General features: G+C 35.5%; 1 pseudogene; it reads right to left on the bottom strand.

Moving 5' to 3' along the window:
• Positions 1–15,659: 15,659 nt before the first annotated feature.
• LOC149837409 (nucleotide-sugar uncharacterized transporter 2 pseudogene) lies at positions 15,660–16,644 on the bottom strand (annotated as a pseudogene).
• Between the last annotated feature and the right edge of the window lie 827 nt (positions 16,645–17,471).

Raw genomic sequence — 17,471 nt, 5'->3', positions numbered from 1 at the left:
AGACGCTGAGACTTGTTGACAAGAATGCTTGTTTACAAATGCTAGGAAGGGCCTCTACCCTATCAGGTATCCTCCATTCACTCAGTATATGCATTGTATCTCAAACCGTTATATTAGTAACATACTACCGATTTGTGAGGTATTATTTTGTTAGTTAATATCGATTTGTTTGCTATTATGCTCAATTTCCGTATCAATTTGTAATATATTTTGTGATATATTTATCGATTTTAAAGATATTATGGTTTTGTATTGTCGATTTTTAAGATATTATGGTTTTGTATTATCGATTTGTAAGTTATTATGCTGAATTGCCGTATCGATTTGAAATATATTATTCGATATGTATATCAATTTGTAAGATATTATATGTTTTGTAGTATGTATTTGTAAGATATTTGTAGACATACTTTAAAAATGTGTGTGTGCAGAAGCACATTGTTACACGCATGCGGTGGCGATTCTCGTATTCAAATCGCTGCTCAATGAGCAATTTCTATTGAACTTGCTTCACAGCCTCGTGGATATAATGAAAGCGTTATCTTCAACACACATGTACGACATGTTGTTTATTTTATTGGCATGGTAAGTAACAACTCGATGCTCAGTATAAGCAAATATCAAACCGCAGTTGCTTTTATACTGTGATTCATTATATTGTTTCTTTGACTTGCTTAACCTTATTAGTATCCGTTTTTATATATATATGCATCCTGATTAAATCGTAGTAAACGTATATGCTTGCTAACGCAAATTGATATCTTGCTTACAAAACATTCCCGTGTCTTCTCTTCTTTTTCATTGTCGTTAGACATTATGGTAGAAAGCAATGACGCATAAACATTCCAACCAGTGCCATTAAGGCATCATAAGTAGCTTTCCATCTCATCATGCTATCGATGAAGAACGCATGTCGTCTTGTGTGCCATTAAGACATTGTTTTGTTATTGCAGGTAGATCTTGTCCTTACGATGATTGGAAACTTATCGATATTTGTAAGACGCTGAGACCTGTTGACAAGAATGCTTGTTTACAAATGCTAGGAAGGGCCTCTACCCCATCAGGTATCCTCCATTCACTCAGTATATATATTGTATCTCAAATCGTTGTATTAGTAACATACTACCGATTTGTGAGGTATTGTTTTGTTAGTTAATATCGATTTGTTTGCTATTATGCTCAATTTTCGTATTGATTTGTAATATATTTTGCGATATATTTATCAATTTTTAAGATATTATGGTTTTGTATTGTCGATTTGTAAGTTACTATGCTGAATTGTCGTATCGATTTGAAATATATTATTCGATATGTATATCGATTTGTAAGATATTATATGTTTTGTAGTATGTATTTGTAAGATATTAGTAGACAAACTTTGAAAATGTGTGCGTTCAGAAACACATTGTTACACGCATGTGGTGGCGATTCTCGTATTCAAATCGCTGCTCAGTGAGCGATTTCTATTAAACTCACTTCACAGCCTCATGGATATAATGAAAGCATTATCGTCAACACACATGGATGACATGTCGTTTCTTTTATTGGCATGGTAAGTAACAACTCGATGCTCAATATAAGCAAATATTAAACCGCAATTGCTTTTATACTGTGATTCATTATATCATTTCTTTGACTTGCTTAACCTTATCGATATCCGTTTTTATATGCATCCTGATTAAATCATAGTAAACGTACGCGCTTGCTAACACAAATTGATATCTTGCTTACAAAACATTCCAGTGTCTTCTCTTCTTTTTCATTGTTGTTAGGCATTATGGAAGAAAGCAATGACGCACAAACATTCCAACCAGTGCCATTAAGGCGTCGTGAGTAGCTTTCCATCTCATCATGCTATCGATGAAGAACGTATGTCGTCTTGTGTGCCATTAAGGCGTTGGTTTGTTATTGTAGGTAGATCTTGTCCTTACGATGGTTGAAAACTTATCGATATTTGTAAGACGCTGGGACCTGTTGACAAGAATGCTTATTTACAAATACTAGGAAGGGCCTCTACCCCATCAGGTATCCTCCATTCACTCAGTATATGCATTGTATCTCAAACCATTGTATTGGTAACATACTACCGATTTGTGAGGTATTATTTTGTTAGTTAATATCAATTTGTTTGCTATTATGTTCATTTTTCGTATCGATTTGTAATATATTTTGCGATATATTTATCGACTTTTAAGATATTATGGTTTTGTATAGTCGATTTGTAAGTTACTATGCTGAATTACCGTATCGATTTGCAATATATTATTCGATATGTATATCGATTTGTAAGATATTATATGTTTTGTACTATGTATTTGTAAGATATTTATAGACAGACTTTGAAAACGTGTGCGTTCAGAAACACATTTTTACACGCTTGCGGTGGTGATTTTCGTATTCAAATCATTGCTCAGTTAGCGATTTCTATTGAACTTGCTTCACAACCTCATGGATATAATGAAAGCGTTATCTTCAACACACATGGATGAGATGTCGTTTTTTTTATTAGCATGGTAAGTAACAACTCAATGCTCAGTATAAGCAAATATCAGACCGTAGTTGCTTTTATACTGTAATTCATTAAATCGTTTCTTTGACTTGCTTAACCTTATCATTATTTATTGTTATATGCATCCTGATTAAATCGTAGTAAACGTATGCGCTTGCTAACACAAATTGATATCTTGCTTATAACAGTGGTGAGCTTATCATCTGGTTGTAATGAAGATGATCTATCTCAATCATTTGAAAGATATAGAGAATTGAACATCTATACTAATGACGCACCTGAAGAAGTGAACATGTGCACTAATGATGCACATGATAAGAAGGGTGCAGGCATTAGATTCACTCTTGACTTGAATGTTCCAGTAGAAGAAATGCAATTCGATAATGAGGTAGACGATCATGATAGTACACTTAATAAAAGTGCAGGCACTGAGAATGTACATGGAAGTACACTTGACTATGTTTCAGTAGAAAGAATGCAGTTTTATTAATGAGTAAGTTGCATATAAATTTTACAATGATTATGCCTTAAAAGTTGGTTTGAGTGTTAGAAGGTTTTCTTGGTCAAAAAATGCACAGGATGTCATGGTGAGAAAGACATATGTTTGTTCCAAGCAAGGTTGGAAGAAATCAATTGGAAATTCAACAAGGAGTATGCCAGAATCAAGATGTGGATGTCAAGCGAGAATGGTGTTGAGAAGACTTCTGAATGGGAAATTTCTAGTTCATACTTTAATCAGTGATCATAATCATGATTTATCTGCATCATTTATGACTCTTATGCTAAGGTCACATCGTAAAGTAACTGTAGCGCATACTGTAATGGTTGAAATAGCCGGTAGCGCAGGCATTGCACCAAGGAAGACATACAATTTGTTTGCCCACATAGATGGTGGTCACGATAATGTGCCATTCACACCTTTGGATCAAAGAAACCACTTGAGAAAGAAGAGGACAGATAACATAAAGAATGGAGAAATATGTTCTTTGGTTGATTACTTACAGAAGAAATCAAGCATTGACCCTGGTTTCTTTAGTGCAATGCAATTGGATAAAGATGGATATGCTGTGAATATGTTTTGGGCAAATCCAAAGTCAAGAGTAGATTATGAATGTTTTAATGATGTGCTTGTATTTGATACTACAGTGAAAATTAATACTGAACAGTGGCCATTTGCGCAGTTTGTCAGAGTGAACCATCACTCATAGAGTTGTATATTAGGCGACACTTTTTTGTATGACCAGACCAAGGAAAGCTTTGAGTGGTTGTTCAAAGTATTTACACATGCAATGAATGAGAAACAACCTAAAGCTATACTTATAGATGGTGATCATGCAATTGCAGCTGCAGTGCTTCATGTGTGGCCAGATGCACATCATCGCCTATGTTTGTGGCATATCTTTCAAAATGCAACAAAGAACATAGGACACATATTTAATCAGAAGACAGGGTTTGACAAAAAGTTTATAAAGTATGTATTTAAGAGCGTAGACGAGGTCACCTTTATGTCAGATTGGGAGGAAATGATTAAGATAGAGGATCTTAAAGATTGTCCTTGGTTACAAAATTTATATGCAGAAAAAGAGAAGTGGGCATTGGCATATGGAAGACAATACTTTTGTGCAGATATGATAAGCACACAAAGAGTTGAATCTATGCATGCCACGCTGAAGAAAACCCTGTATTTATGTTTAACAATGTTTCACTTCATTGAACAATATGAATTATTTATAGACGGTCTAAGATAGAATGAGCTTGAACAAGACGTGAAATGCTTCAATACACAACCTCTAACTTTGGGCATGAAAATATTGATGCGACCTGCAAATTGGTATACATCAACTGTATTTGAATGAATAAAAAAAGATGTTATACATGTCATGAATTGCAATATAGAAGGACTCGTGCAAACCGAAAATATGCACAAATACCATATTTTATAGGAGGGCCAAGAGCATCAGAAAAGGCAATAAGCACATGTCACCTACAATGTTGACAATGGAAAAGTTGAATGTTCATGCAAAATGTATAAATTCAAAGGTATTTTATGCCGTCATGCATTAAAGATACTTAATCAAGAGAAGATACAAGAAATACCTGAGTCTTATGTAATGCGAAGATGGAGGAGACAAGCAAAGATTGAAATGCTGGATATGGACAATGTCAGTAAATCTTGTGTTGACGAGAAGTGCCACATAGCCTTCCGTTACCAACAATTGTGTAGGTCATTTATGCATGTTGTTGATTTGGCATCAAAAAGTGAAGAATGCTATGTATGCATGAGAAAAGCAGCAAGGGAGTTACTTGAAAATGTGCAGTTAATTCACCTTCAGTCTGTTGCAGCTAATGAATACCAGTCAAAGATAATGGGATCGAACAACGTAGGTGAAAATCATGCTTCCCTTGACACTTCTGAGAAGTTGCGTCGAAGCGTAAACATCATCTTCAACAAGTCAGTAGTGAACATTGTTGATTATGATGAACATATTCATCAAGCGAAGGGTATCAAAAGAAAACCTGCCTCTGATCGCAGTCGTCGGAGGGCAAAGGGTGTACTAGAATTGGTTGGCAAGAAAATGTCTAAGAAACAACCAACCTGTAATCAAAAGCAACAAAGGCCTTCACATGAACAGGTATGTAAGACATTATATTGTTTCCCATGTTATTTGCATTACGTGAAGCTTGTCAATATCTAACTCGTGTAAGGTCCAACATGCAGCAATACCGTAAAGACGTAATATCCAACGTTGTAACCTTCATTCCTCCCGACCAGATTTTTGGGAACAATAACTTCAGTTTTACAAGTCTTTTGGTACGTAATCAATGTTGGGAGGGGGTTTGCATTTCTTGTAAAACTTAATGCAGTGTCATATATTTTTTGTTTTATGACAGGCTCAGATGAATTCGAAAGCGAGCTATGGGACACAGGACTCTCGTGTGGACTATTAATTTAGTTGTCATGCCTCTTTGCATGACCCGATTTCTACATTGTCAGATTTGTTAAGAGTTTAACAAAACAACAAAGCTCGTTTACTGAGAAATAGGGTACAGTGGAATGCCATTACTACTGAGCTCCTTTGCATTGGAGAGGATGTATCCTCAGCTGCTCATAGACATTCTAACCAACTATTAATAATTTTTATATATGAAAGTAGTTGTAACTCATGTAAATCATGTGAATTTATAGTTACGAATTTACGGCGACAAAGATTTGTCTTTGTTTTTTTTTTCAAACGAAAACATGTCTATTCAAGAATTTAACTCATTTTTTATTATTGAAGCAAAAAATCGAAATCCTTAAACCATCTTTTCCAATCGCCCGTAAAAGCGAATAGAAAAAATCGTTGACGTAGACATTTGTCGTACTAGCAAATCGCTACAACATATAGCCTTCATAGGTTGTGGTGTAAATCGCGAATGTGGTTATCGTTCATTTAGACAAATCTCTCTGTCTAGTTGACATACATCATTTTGTAAAACACCATGGTATAATGATTTACGAATTCATTTCTACGTCGATCACAAGTGGATAACAATCGCGTTGTTCATGAGCACAAATCGTGGTAAAGGTGCATTATGAGTGCGAGTATCGCTGGATAGCGATTTGTGACATCTGCAGGTATCGCTGGATAGTGATTTGTGCTGTCATCTGGACAACGATTTGGGACTTCAGCTGAATAATGTTTTTTGGTATTGCTGGATAGCGATTTATGGGTTCAGTTGAGTGTCGATTTGTATTATCGCTGAAATAGCAATTTTTTATATGGCGCTGCAGACGCTTCCTAAGTTGTGCAAGACATTTAGTCTTTTCGTATTTATTGCGGATCCCATCCTCTATTTAAGAGTTGGATGAGTGAAAAAAAAACCGTGTAGAACTTTAGAGAGACACTGTGAGAAACACTTTAAGGGCACCGAAAGGGTGCAGAGAGACCAAGAGCAAGAAGTGTTGTTACATTTCTTTCAAGACAGCTTCGTCAAGCTAGTTATTCAGATCATTCGTTCCTTGTTCTTGAGTGAGGTATATCCTCTTGTTCATTTGTTACACCTTGTGTGTTTGTAAGGTTTATGCCTTTTTGGCCACTTTGTAATTTTTGTTTAAAGATAGTGGAAGGTGCTGACCTATTTGTCGCCGTGGACGTACCTCAGTTGAGAGGGAACCACGTAAATCATCGTGTGTTGTGTTGAGTTTGTTTGTTTTACTTCCACTGTCATCGTTGCATCGTTTCCATCGATTCACATGGGGAAGACTTGATCTGTCTATTTGCTTCTACAAGCCTGCGTTTTGTTTCCCCAACACTGCGGATCTTTGCATGAGGAGCAAAGAATGTGTAGCACTCATACATTTTTGTAAATGAATGTGGTTGTCTGCTGCTGTGGGAGCACCCTTTGCGGTCGTTTGTGATTGGACCACTTTTTACTGTCGTATGCTGCAGGACCACCTTTACCGTCGTCTGTTATCGGACCACCCTTTGTCATGCAGCGGAAGGTCTTTCAGATATTAAATCAACAAGAGCAGATGCAAAAGTATAATCTGAAGGTGGTAGCTCCATGTTCTTCTGCAGAAGTTCTGACAATAGATGACCGCAAAGGGTGCGTACATGCAAAAGTATAATCTGAGGGTCTTTCAGATATTAATTTAGCAATTTTTATGGAAATAGCTTACACAAGCGTGCATACGTGTAATTTAATAGCTGTCACGTGAATCACTATAATTAATATTTATAAATCGCTATTACATCGAACATATAAATCGTTCCTTAATTAAACGTATAAATTGCTTCAACAATAAAGCTATCGGTAACTTTATATATAATATATCGTTACTGCGCTAAATGTATAAATCGTTGTTATTTTAAGTCTATAAATCAAAACTCTTAAATAATAAATGTTGTCAATTTTGATCTGTTACCAAAAATATGTGTCATTCATTTAAATAAAAAACATCATTTCAGATCCTGCTCATTGTCAACAATCGATATGCCATGTGAGACCTGTATTCCGGTTGACGATTTATGAGATTTATGAGATCTATATATAAAACCTCATCCTGCCAGACCCGACCCGTTATCCAGATTTAAAACCCTAATCTATTTGACCTCTCTTCCTCTTTCTTTTCTGCGACATCACAGCTTCTTCTTCGTCTTCTTTTTTCTCATCCGCCTTCTCCTTCTTCTACTTTTTCTTCTTCTTGTTTCTTGTATTTTTTTTTCTGTGTTCCTTCTATCTGTGCTTGATAGCCAGGGTCGGCAGAGTGATGTCAGTGACCATCTATTTTATCTATTCCTACTGTCGTAGCCTACATTGTTCGAATACCACACTGCTCAGTTGAAAAAATATCTACCTTACCTGCGATATACTTCATGACAAATACGTAGGACATGCACTAACAATTTTCTTGAGCTCGTTTGCTTGCAGAGGACGTATCCTCAGCAAGCAAGAATGCGATGAAGAACGATATGACGAACGTGGTGAGTGCCTGAGCATTGGTTTGTGAAGCATATTCTCTAGAGTTCCCTCTAGAGCTCTTGCTAGCTGGAATATGAACTTTGTGCCAGGAGAGATAACATTGGAGGATCTCCGAAAACAAAGAATGTGCAACACTTTGAGAGCAAAGCATGTTCAGCTGAGGATGAACTCTGTGATTGGCTTTGTCTATTTGAATGATATATTATATAATATTTGCAAATCGATAATGACGCAATGATTTGTCCTATCAAGATTTGTTTTGACGAGCTTGGTCAACGTTTTGTATTTGCCTATCATGATTTACACAATGACATATAAAAGACTAAAAAGAGTTTTCATATGAATTCCACACGAGAAGTGCTATCATGATTTGACGGCTACTGACATGAGCATTGATTAGTTTTGTATACATGTAAATGAAATCACATATATTAATTTAAATAATGCGGAATGCAATTTAGTGGTTTGCTCTTTTTGAAATCTGGCACAATTATTTAAAAAATGGCAGAGGGTGAAACAATGTTTCCTTTATTTATGAATGACATGTCACTCATCTTCTAGATGGTGTGGTTTGCTTTGCTTCATGAACAAGGAACCGACAAACTGACTTATCCATCATAAACGACATGTTCGTGAATCAAACATATAACCTGCTTGGATAGTAGTAGGGTGTAGGTTTCAGGAATTAGGGTTTGGATAGTAGGGTTTAGTTTTTGAGTTTAGAGTTTAGGTTTTAGGTATTAGTGTTTAGGTTTTAAATAGTATGCATTTATGGCCTTCGTAGTATGGTTTAGTAATATAGTTTGTATCGTTCGCCCTTCTTAAATGATAGAAGTCGACATTGGTAAGAGATGTTTGTTGTTCATAAATCATTGTATTGCTCAACCTCCATGAATTAAAATTGCAAAATAGATTTGCGATGTATGCGATCAACAGATGCTTGTAATGTTTGTCATTCATAAATGATAATAGTCCACATCTATAAGATTTGTTTGTTGTTCAGAAATCGTTGTGTTGCTCAACCTCCATGAATGAAAATCTCAAAATAGTTTTGCGATGTTTGCGGTCAACAAAGGCTTGTAATGTTCGCCCTTCATAAACGATAATAGTCCACATCGATAAGAGATGTTTGCTACTGACAAATTGTTGTTTTGTATTTACATAATTTGTATACATAGACTTACAATTTTTTTTATACATAATTGTGTTGGAGATTAGATAAAATCTAAAATAAGTTAAGACGGATACCATAATTGCAATGAAGTCAGTTATATGATCGATTCACGAACACGTCATTTATAAAGGAATCGTCGGTTTGTCAGTTCCTTATTCATGAAGCAAAGTGAAATACACCATCTATAACATGTGTGATGTGTCATTCATATATAAAGGAAATGTCCTATCACCCTGCGCCAATTTTCAAATAATTACACCAGTTTTCAAATAATTACGCCAGTTTTCAAAAAGAGTGAGTAAATAAATTACACTATGCATTAATGAAATTAATAAATGTCATTTCATATAGCTGTATACAAAACTAATCAAAGAGATAGGACATAAGTGTTCAAATCACGATAGCACATCTCGTGTGGATTTGATTATAGAACTCTTTTTGGTCTTTTATATGTCATTCTTTAAATCAGGATAGGAAAATCCATAATTTTGTCCAAGATTGTCCCAACAAATTGTGTTAGGTATAGATTAGGGATTTAGACCTCAACAACGAGTTGGGTCGGGTCACTCCCCCAACTAAACCCATCGCACAAAATGAGACATTGTTCAGACTACATAACTAGCATCGATATTTGCAATTTTAATTCATGGATGTTGAGCAATACAACAATTTCTAAGGAGCAAACATCTCTTCTCGCTCTACACTATTTTCATTTACGATGGGCGAACATTATATTGCTTTGTCGACAACATAATTCCAAAATTTAATTTTGCGATTTTCATTCACGGAGGTTCAACAATACAACGATTTCTGAGGAACAAACATTTCTTATCGATAATTACTTATCATTTCGTAAGGGCGAACATTACAAGCCTTTGTTGACCGCATACATCGCAAATCTATTTTCGCGATTTTCATTCACGGAGTGTGAGTTATACAACGATTTCAGAACAGTTACAATATTTTCATTTATGAAGGGCAAACATTACAAGCATTTGTTCACCACACACATCGATAATCCAGACCGCAATTTTAATTTATGTAGATAAAGCATTACAACGATTTATAAGCATGTTTAGTAAAGTTCAAATTTTATTTCAACCGAGAGAGATTTACATAATTTGTATACAATCTTACAAAATTTGCCTACGCAAATTGGTGTAGACAGTCTCCAAAATCTGTTAAAAACTATTTACATTATATTAATCTTGGCTAGATCGTGCCATTCGTTTCCTTGCAAGTAGTCTTGTTGGCTAATTATTTTTGTCAGACGAATTTTTAAACTCAGTCAAATTTCGGCATAGTTCATTGCGGAATCCTGGTATATCTTCTTGCAAAAAAAAATGTAATGTGAAACCAATATATAAATGGAGTCCCCAATAACAGAGGATACAAACATCATACAACGTCGAAACAAAGTTCTCGTCCATTGTATATTGCTTTAATATACTTCATTACGAATATGCCACAATCAACCCCATTACTTTGTAAAGGAGCATGGTCAGCACAGAACAAGATCCACTCACCAATGTCGACACCCAAAACGTTGTTTAGGAATCCCGCCTATGGTTAATGAAGAATATAGTAAAATCTGGGCCACCACAAAAGATACGATACACCTATGGACAGAAGCTTACCAAATGCATAGCGTCACGTTGTACACCACTGTGAAAGTCCAATGAATTGTAGCACCATAGTTATTTTTCTCATAATTTTATCACATATAAGACCCAATGCTCAGCAGTTTGCCAGAGTGTAGGAAGCAAAATATGTGAATGAATATAATATTTTATAAATCGATTGACAAATCGTGATAGGAATGTTAGGCCTAAACCTTGGACAAGAGGTTTGTTCACTTACCTTTTCACTCATCCAAAAGTCTCCGCAGTGATCATCGTTATTCCAACATGGTAGTGCATCCTCAAATCCAATGGTGTATGGCTTTCGGCGGACGTACGTCTGTTGAACAAAATAGTGATAATAGTAAGGTTTAACCACCAAGAAACATGAGTAAATCATAAAAGTAAATAAAATAATATCAGAACAGATATACCATGAAATAAGGGGTGACGATGTGTATAGTATTGCTTGTTGCGTTGCTTTGAATATAATTGACGAAATCAGATATTGTTTGCTTGCAAAAATTTATGAACTTGTTAACATACAAACCGATGACATAGAAACTGATAGTGGTTACATATGTACAAAATTACTGATATTGTTCCCTTCTGCAAATTTATCTTGCATCTGATTGATGTTCTCTTCGAACTCTTTGGAGCATTGTCGCCCACCCTTTTTTGTGGATGTGCCACTGACATGAGCAAAGTATTCGCCTAAACCAGTCATGAGGTTTAGAAAATATACGCCTGAATCACTATTGTTGATCCGGTAGCTCTGGTGGTCTTCTTCTTCATCAACGCTGACTATCTATCTATCATCGTCTTCTTCAGTGCCATCCTTGGACGTATTGGTCTCATCATCTACTATGTAGATATCGATGTCCCCTTTGCGATGAAGCAATGTTCTTTTCACGAACACGTCGTTCTAAAGGAAAGCTAATGGATAGCCTGCCGAACTGCTTTGACATGTCAGTCAAATATAAAGGAAATGTTGTTTCACATACCGCCCTTTTTCAAAAACCGCACGCAAATTAATTGATTGTGCTTTAAATAAAAAAAAAAACATCGTTTCGACTGCCTATTATAACACTAGTTAGGTGGGAGATTGACCCAACTCAACCCGTTGTCCAGATATAAATCCCTAATCTATTTAACATCTCTTCCACTTTCTTTTCTGCAACAGAGCAACTTGTTTTTCTTTTTTCTCTTATGACCTCGTCTTTTTCTTCTTCTTTTCCCTACTTATTCTTCCATGGTTTTTTCTTTCTTTTTTATTCTTCTATGTTCCTTTTACATTTGCTTGATGGATGGTGTTTGATCATGATTCCATATTTATTTCATGCTGTGCTGAAAGATCTGTATAATTTTTGATGATGATTATAGTGGTTATCTTCTATGGATACATCAATATATTCATGACACATACAACTATGGCGTATTTGTCGTGAAGTATATTGAAGCTTACGCAATATATAATGATCATAATCATCCTTAATCTTTGCCGCCATACCAAAAAAAGCAGAGATATTCTGCATGATAAACAGGTGAATGCTGATGACCTTCTGTTTGATCTATTCTTACTGTAAGACACTCAATCGTTCACATACCATGCTTTTCAAGAACAAAAATATCTGCCTAATCTTCAATGTACTTCATGACAAATAATGTTGGTCTTGCGGTCTGCATTTTCTCTACCGTTTGGGATCCATACCTTTATCTGCGGCCAATATTCATCGTGTAAAAAAAAATTCCAAGCAGATAAGGACCTCCATTGGTAGATGGATTTGCCTTCTATCGTTCCCAGTGACTAGCAAAGGCCACTGGGTAAGTTGAAAGTGTTGTTGCTACTGATGATGATAATGTTGATGATGTCTGTTTCGAAGCACATCACTATCGCCTCCATTTTGAAATATTTATGGGAAAATTGGGAGACGGGGCTCGCTCGTCGGTACGAGGTTCGATCGTTCCTAGCGCCTTTACCAGGGGTAATCGAATCAAGGATTGAATTTATGCCTTTTGCTTTGTCTAAATATTATCTAAGAATTTATTCTAAGTCTAGAATGCATAAAGAATCATGCTTCTGTAAATGCAAAAGATGTATACTCTTTTGAGAAGAATTTGGAAATTTTATCCAAGTGATTTTAGAATTATGAAGAATATGATGAAGAAATGGTTTTTGAAAGTTGAAGACGAATTTGGAGAAGTTAGATTTTCTAACTTAAGACTTAGAATAAATCTTGAGTTTCGAAATAATCAAGGATTGAGATGAACCTGAATTTGAAAAATGGATCTAAAGTCAAGATAGAATTTGAAAAATGGAGTGGAATTCTAGATTTGAAGTTTGAAATCAGAATGGATCTTGGGTCTAGGTGGAGTTTGGAAACAGAATTGGATTTTTAGATCTGGATTTCCAGATGAATTTTAATCCCAAATCTGGAATCCTAAATGGCATTAGATCAAAAGTCTGGAATCCAAGATGAGATTGGATTTGAAATCTGGAATTGGATCTGAGAGATCTAAATTGACTTTTGAAATTTTGAAAGGAAGGAAATGAATGAAACTTGAATCAGGAGATGAATATGAAAATTTCAAAGTTAAATTGAACTTTGAATTTTCATCTGAAATGTTGAATTGAATTTGAAATTGAATTTTGAAGATGAATTTGGAATTTCAAAGTTGAATTGAACTTTGAAATTCGATTTGAATGGGAAATTGAATTTTTGAATGTAAAAATGAATTTGAAATTTCAAAGTCAAATTAGACTTTGAAATTGAAATTTGAATCTTAAAAATGAGATAGATTTGAGAAAAAATGAATTTAAAATAAGAGTTGAAGGTTTTATTTAAGAAATGAAGAAGATACTGGGAAAATATATCTCAAAATCACTTGGATTTCGAAACGGAACGTTTGAAAATATGATGTAGTTCTAGCCTAAATGATGAAATGAATTAAAGAATTTGAAATTGAATTTGAAAAGCATATTTCATTCTTTAAGTGAATTAAAATAAGATTAAAGATATAATACATCCCTGACTATGGTCATTGAATGTATTATATAGTAATCATATTTAAATTCAAGTGAAGAATAAAACACATTTTTGTGCCTTTATAGAGTTTAAAATGAAATTAACTCTCAATATATCCTGACTATGGCCATTGATATATATATATATATTGAGCTAATTTTAAATTAAACTCTGGTAAAAGAAGAAAATATTTGAAAATATGATGATTTTTTGCAATGAGATCCAATGTGGATCCAGTATTATTCCATAAAAGATGAAAATCCTAAGTCTTGTTCACACCTTGACTATGGCCATTGATGCGAATCATCAACTTAGGATTTAATCACCTTTTATTAGAATGGTGCACGTGCCATTCATGTTCCCATTCATGAATTTTCAAAATAAAATAAGAAAATGATATGAAAACAAATAATTTCTAAGATATGTATGTTCATACATTCTATTCTAGTGCAGGAAAATAAAATTTCTCATTGATACCTAACTATTACATCATTGGATTTAAAATTACAAGGGGTTTCTAATTCTAGGAAAGAAATAGACATTTCCATGCATTACCTGCAAAACACTTAGTTAGCACAAAGTGAGAGGGAAATGGAAATGGCAAATATTACGTTGAATCTAAGGGTGCCAATGATGAGATATACATACCTAAGTAGGTATTCATTTTCAATTAAGAAGAGAATGCATATAAGGGTTAGCACATGAGAAGCAATGGCATGATGTGCTTGATGAAGTGGCTTGTGAATCATGAAGTTCGATGAATGCCATGCAAATATATTGAGGTATCGACTAAGGGATGTGAGGCCGGATGCATCTAACAAAAGGAAAACAAAGGAAAATTCCTATGGAGTGTAATAGTATGCTACCAAGCTTGTTGTGAAAGTATAGCTATAGGTAAGATGCAGGGAAAGGGTACAGCAGGGAAGACAACAGGGGCTGTAGATGCTGGTGTTATGAATGTGCAGGGGAATAGGCGAATAACAGAGTGCAAGTGATGTACCATATGCACTGCAGTAGGTGGGTTGTGACTGCATCAATGCTTACCGCTGGGCCTACATCTGTTGCAGAGCTTGAGGCTGCATTTGTGATGGGTGAATTGCTAATATGATTTGACAACTGTGGGGAAGGAATGACAGAAGCAACAATAGCAAATTACATAGGTGATATGTTGTGGGTTACACAATGGGAATGAGTGGCTGAAGGTAAAAAAAAAAGGTGGGTAGGGTATGTGAATATTGATTTTTGCAGAAGATAGGATGGTAAAACAATGTGAATGGGGTTGTTGTGCTGCAAATGACAGCAAAGGGTGTTGTAAGGAGCAGCAGGGGTAGTGACGACTGTGGCAGTGACTGGTAAAACTTATATGGGAGGGATGACAATAGCCAAGCGATGGAGGCGGCTGTAGAAAAAAAAGGTGCAGCTGAAGAAGTAAGCTTGTGGGGCGTTGTCGCTGTCATGCATGTGAAAGTGCTGGAGCACAGGGGAAATATGAGTGATGGTTTTTGCTATGAAGGTGTGAACAAGGACTGAAGAGGCTGGGGCATGATATACTATGGTGGAAAGTGAATGAAGTATATTGGAAATGTGATAGAGAGAAGTATGTATTGTGAAGAAAATAGGTGTCGTGATGCAGCAAATGTAAAGGGGGAAGTAGTGTGGTGGCGGTTGTGAAGGTGCTGCGAGTAGCAAGTGGTTGGTGTGGCGATGAGATAGAGTGTAGTGAAGGTTGTGGAATAGGTGCAGAATATGCAAGGATTGTGCACAGGCAAGAGTATGCAGTGAAGTGGTACAGGAGATCACACAATCATGGCAATGTTATCTGATATGCCCTATGTAGTGAATACACAGGCATGGGTGCATATGTGTTAATGCAACAAATACGCAGTGATGTGTATGATAGTGCAACAGCTGCGGAGACTAGCTGCTGCAAAAGAAGCATGAAGTGCAACAATAATAGTATATAGTGAATATGTGCAACAGTGAGGTGTGTGTAAAGTGTGGTGAGGATTGGAATGGAAAATAAGGTGTCCTCTGAGAAGGATTACATAAGTTTTGAATTGTCCAGGAATAACATGAGCAATTGCAGAAGTCGCCTCAAGAGCCAAAGCACCAAGCCACTGAAGTAGGAAGCCAAGTGTAGCTGACAATAATACAACAAATGTATTAGGGAAACCTCAATCAAAGAACAACGCCCCCGAGGGATCAAACCAAGGCATCAAAGCAACCAAGAAAAGCAAGGTAATTGGCGTTGTCTTACACATCAAACACCATTGCAGTCCAGTTTTCATGCTGCTGCAATCAGGACCAAAGAATCTTATTGATTACATTAGGGATTACTTATGCTAATGTTGTACAAGCCCCAAAGAGATGAGATTGCGAATCTGTATCAGTTTTCCACAGCCACACTCATAGATTACACAACCAGGGTCATTACCTTTGAGCAGGAAACCTTTTTTTTTTTTGCTGAACAACCAGAATTTAGCCAGTACAATAGTTGGAGTAACTGCAGTTTTAGCCATCTGATAGAATCTATGGCACTTTAGGTTGATGTTAGCAAGGCCATTGGAGAGGGATATGACAATTCCTAAAGCAAATAAAGAAGAGAATGGAGTAGATTTTGCAGAAGGGATCACAGAGAGAAGTGGCAATACCTTTAAGGTCAACATAAAGAACCAGCCCATTAGATAGTGAATGAACGTAAGAAAAATGGGATGATTGAATCCGACCTTGCTGAATACCATTTTGCTCACCATAATATTCCCAACTTCTGATGTATGGAGCTCACTAAGAAAATAAAGACCGTAACTCTTCAAGATCACGATCTCTTTCACCAGCGTTACTGTCTTTATGCTTGAGAACCTTTCACACCTTTCCTTATAAAGAAATTGACCATCCTCATGCTTCAAGGCATATGCAGGTGAATGGAGGATGTTGGTTGGCTTCAATTGCAACAAAAACCCAAAAAAAAGAACTCCAAAAGAAGCGAATAGCAAGAGAATGTGGCAAGGAGAGAAGGGTGGTACAGTGGAAAAGCAGGAAGTTAAAAAAAAAAACAATACAGGAAATCGATAATGTAAATGAAAGTTTATTCACAATAGACAATTTAATTCAAGAATATGAAACCGAAATATCACTGATAATCCTGATTAATATGAAATAATCAAAAGATATTTAGATCGTAATGTATACAGGACATCAAAATAGCAAATGGAAAGCGATTGTCAATAAGAAAACATGAATTAGATGCAAACCGAAAAATCATAATGAGTGAAGGAAAATTAAAGATGAAATGAGCCAAGACATAAAAGGAGATAAGCAAGGAAAAAAATGTGTTAGCGACAAAAACAGGAAGTCAATAAGAAGAAGAAAATGATGGGTCAATAAAAGTAACTACAATGAACAAAAGGAGAAACGGAATATCTGATAAAATGAGAGCTCAAATGTAAAAACAGAACAAAAATAAGATATAGATCAAAATTGCCATATGTAGATCAATGATGGCACAGATCAATGCACAGAATGAGATTCGAAGCAACATATAACAAAAATTAAATAAGAGAGAAAGAAAAAAAAATAAGGATTCAAATGTATACAACTAATTACGACTAAAAAAACGAAATCAAAAGGAAAGGAACAAAACAAAATGAAAAAGAAAAATCAAATGTAACTAGAATAGG

Source organism: Nuphar pumila, chromosome 5 (genome assembly GCF_984573655.1).
Source record: "Nuphar pumila chromosome 5, dmNupPumi1.hap1.1, whole genome shotgun sequence".
Lineage (NCBI taxonomy): Eukaryota > Viridiplantae > Streptophyta > Magnoliopsida > Nymphaeales > Nymphaeaceae > Nuphar > Nuphar pumila.
The sequence above is the reverse complement of the archived record's forward strand: the minus strand, read 5'-3'. Positions and strand labels throughout refer to the sequence as shown.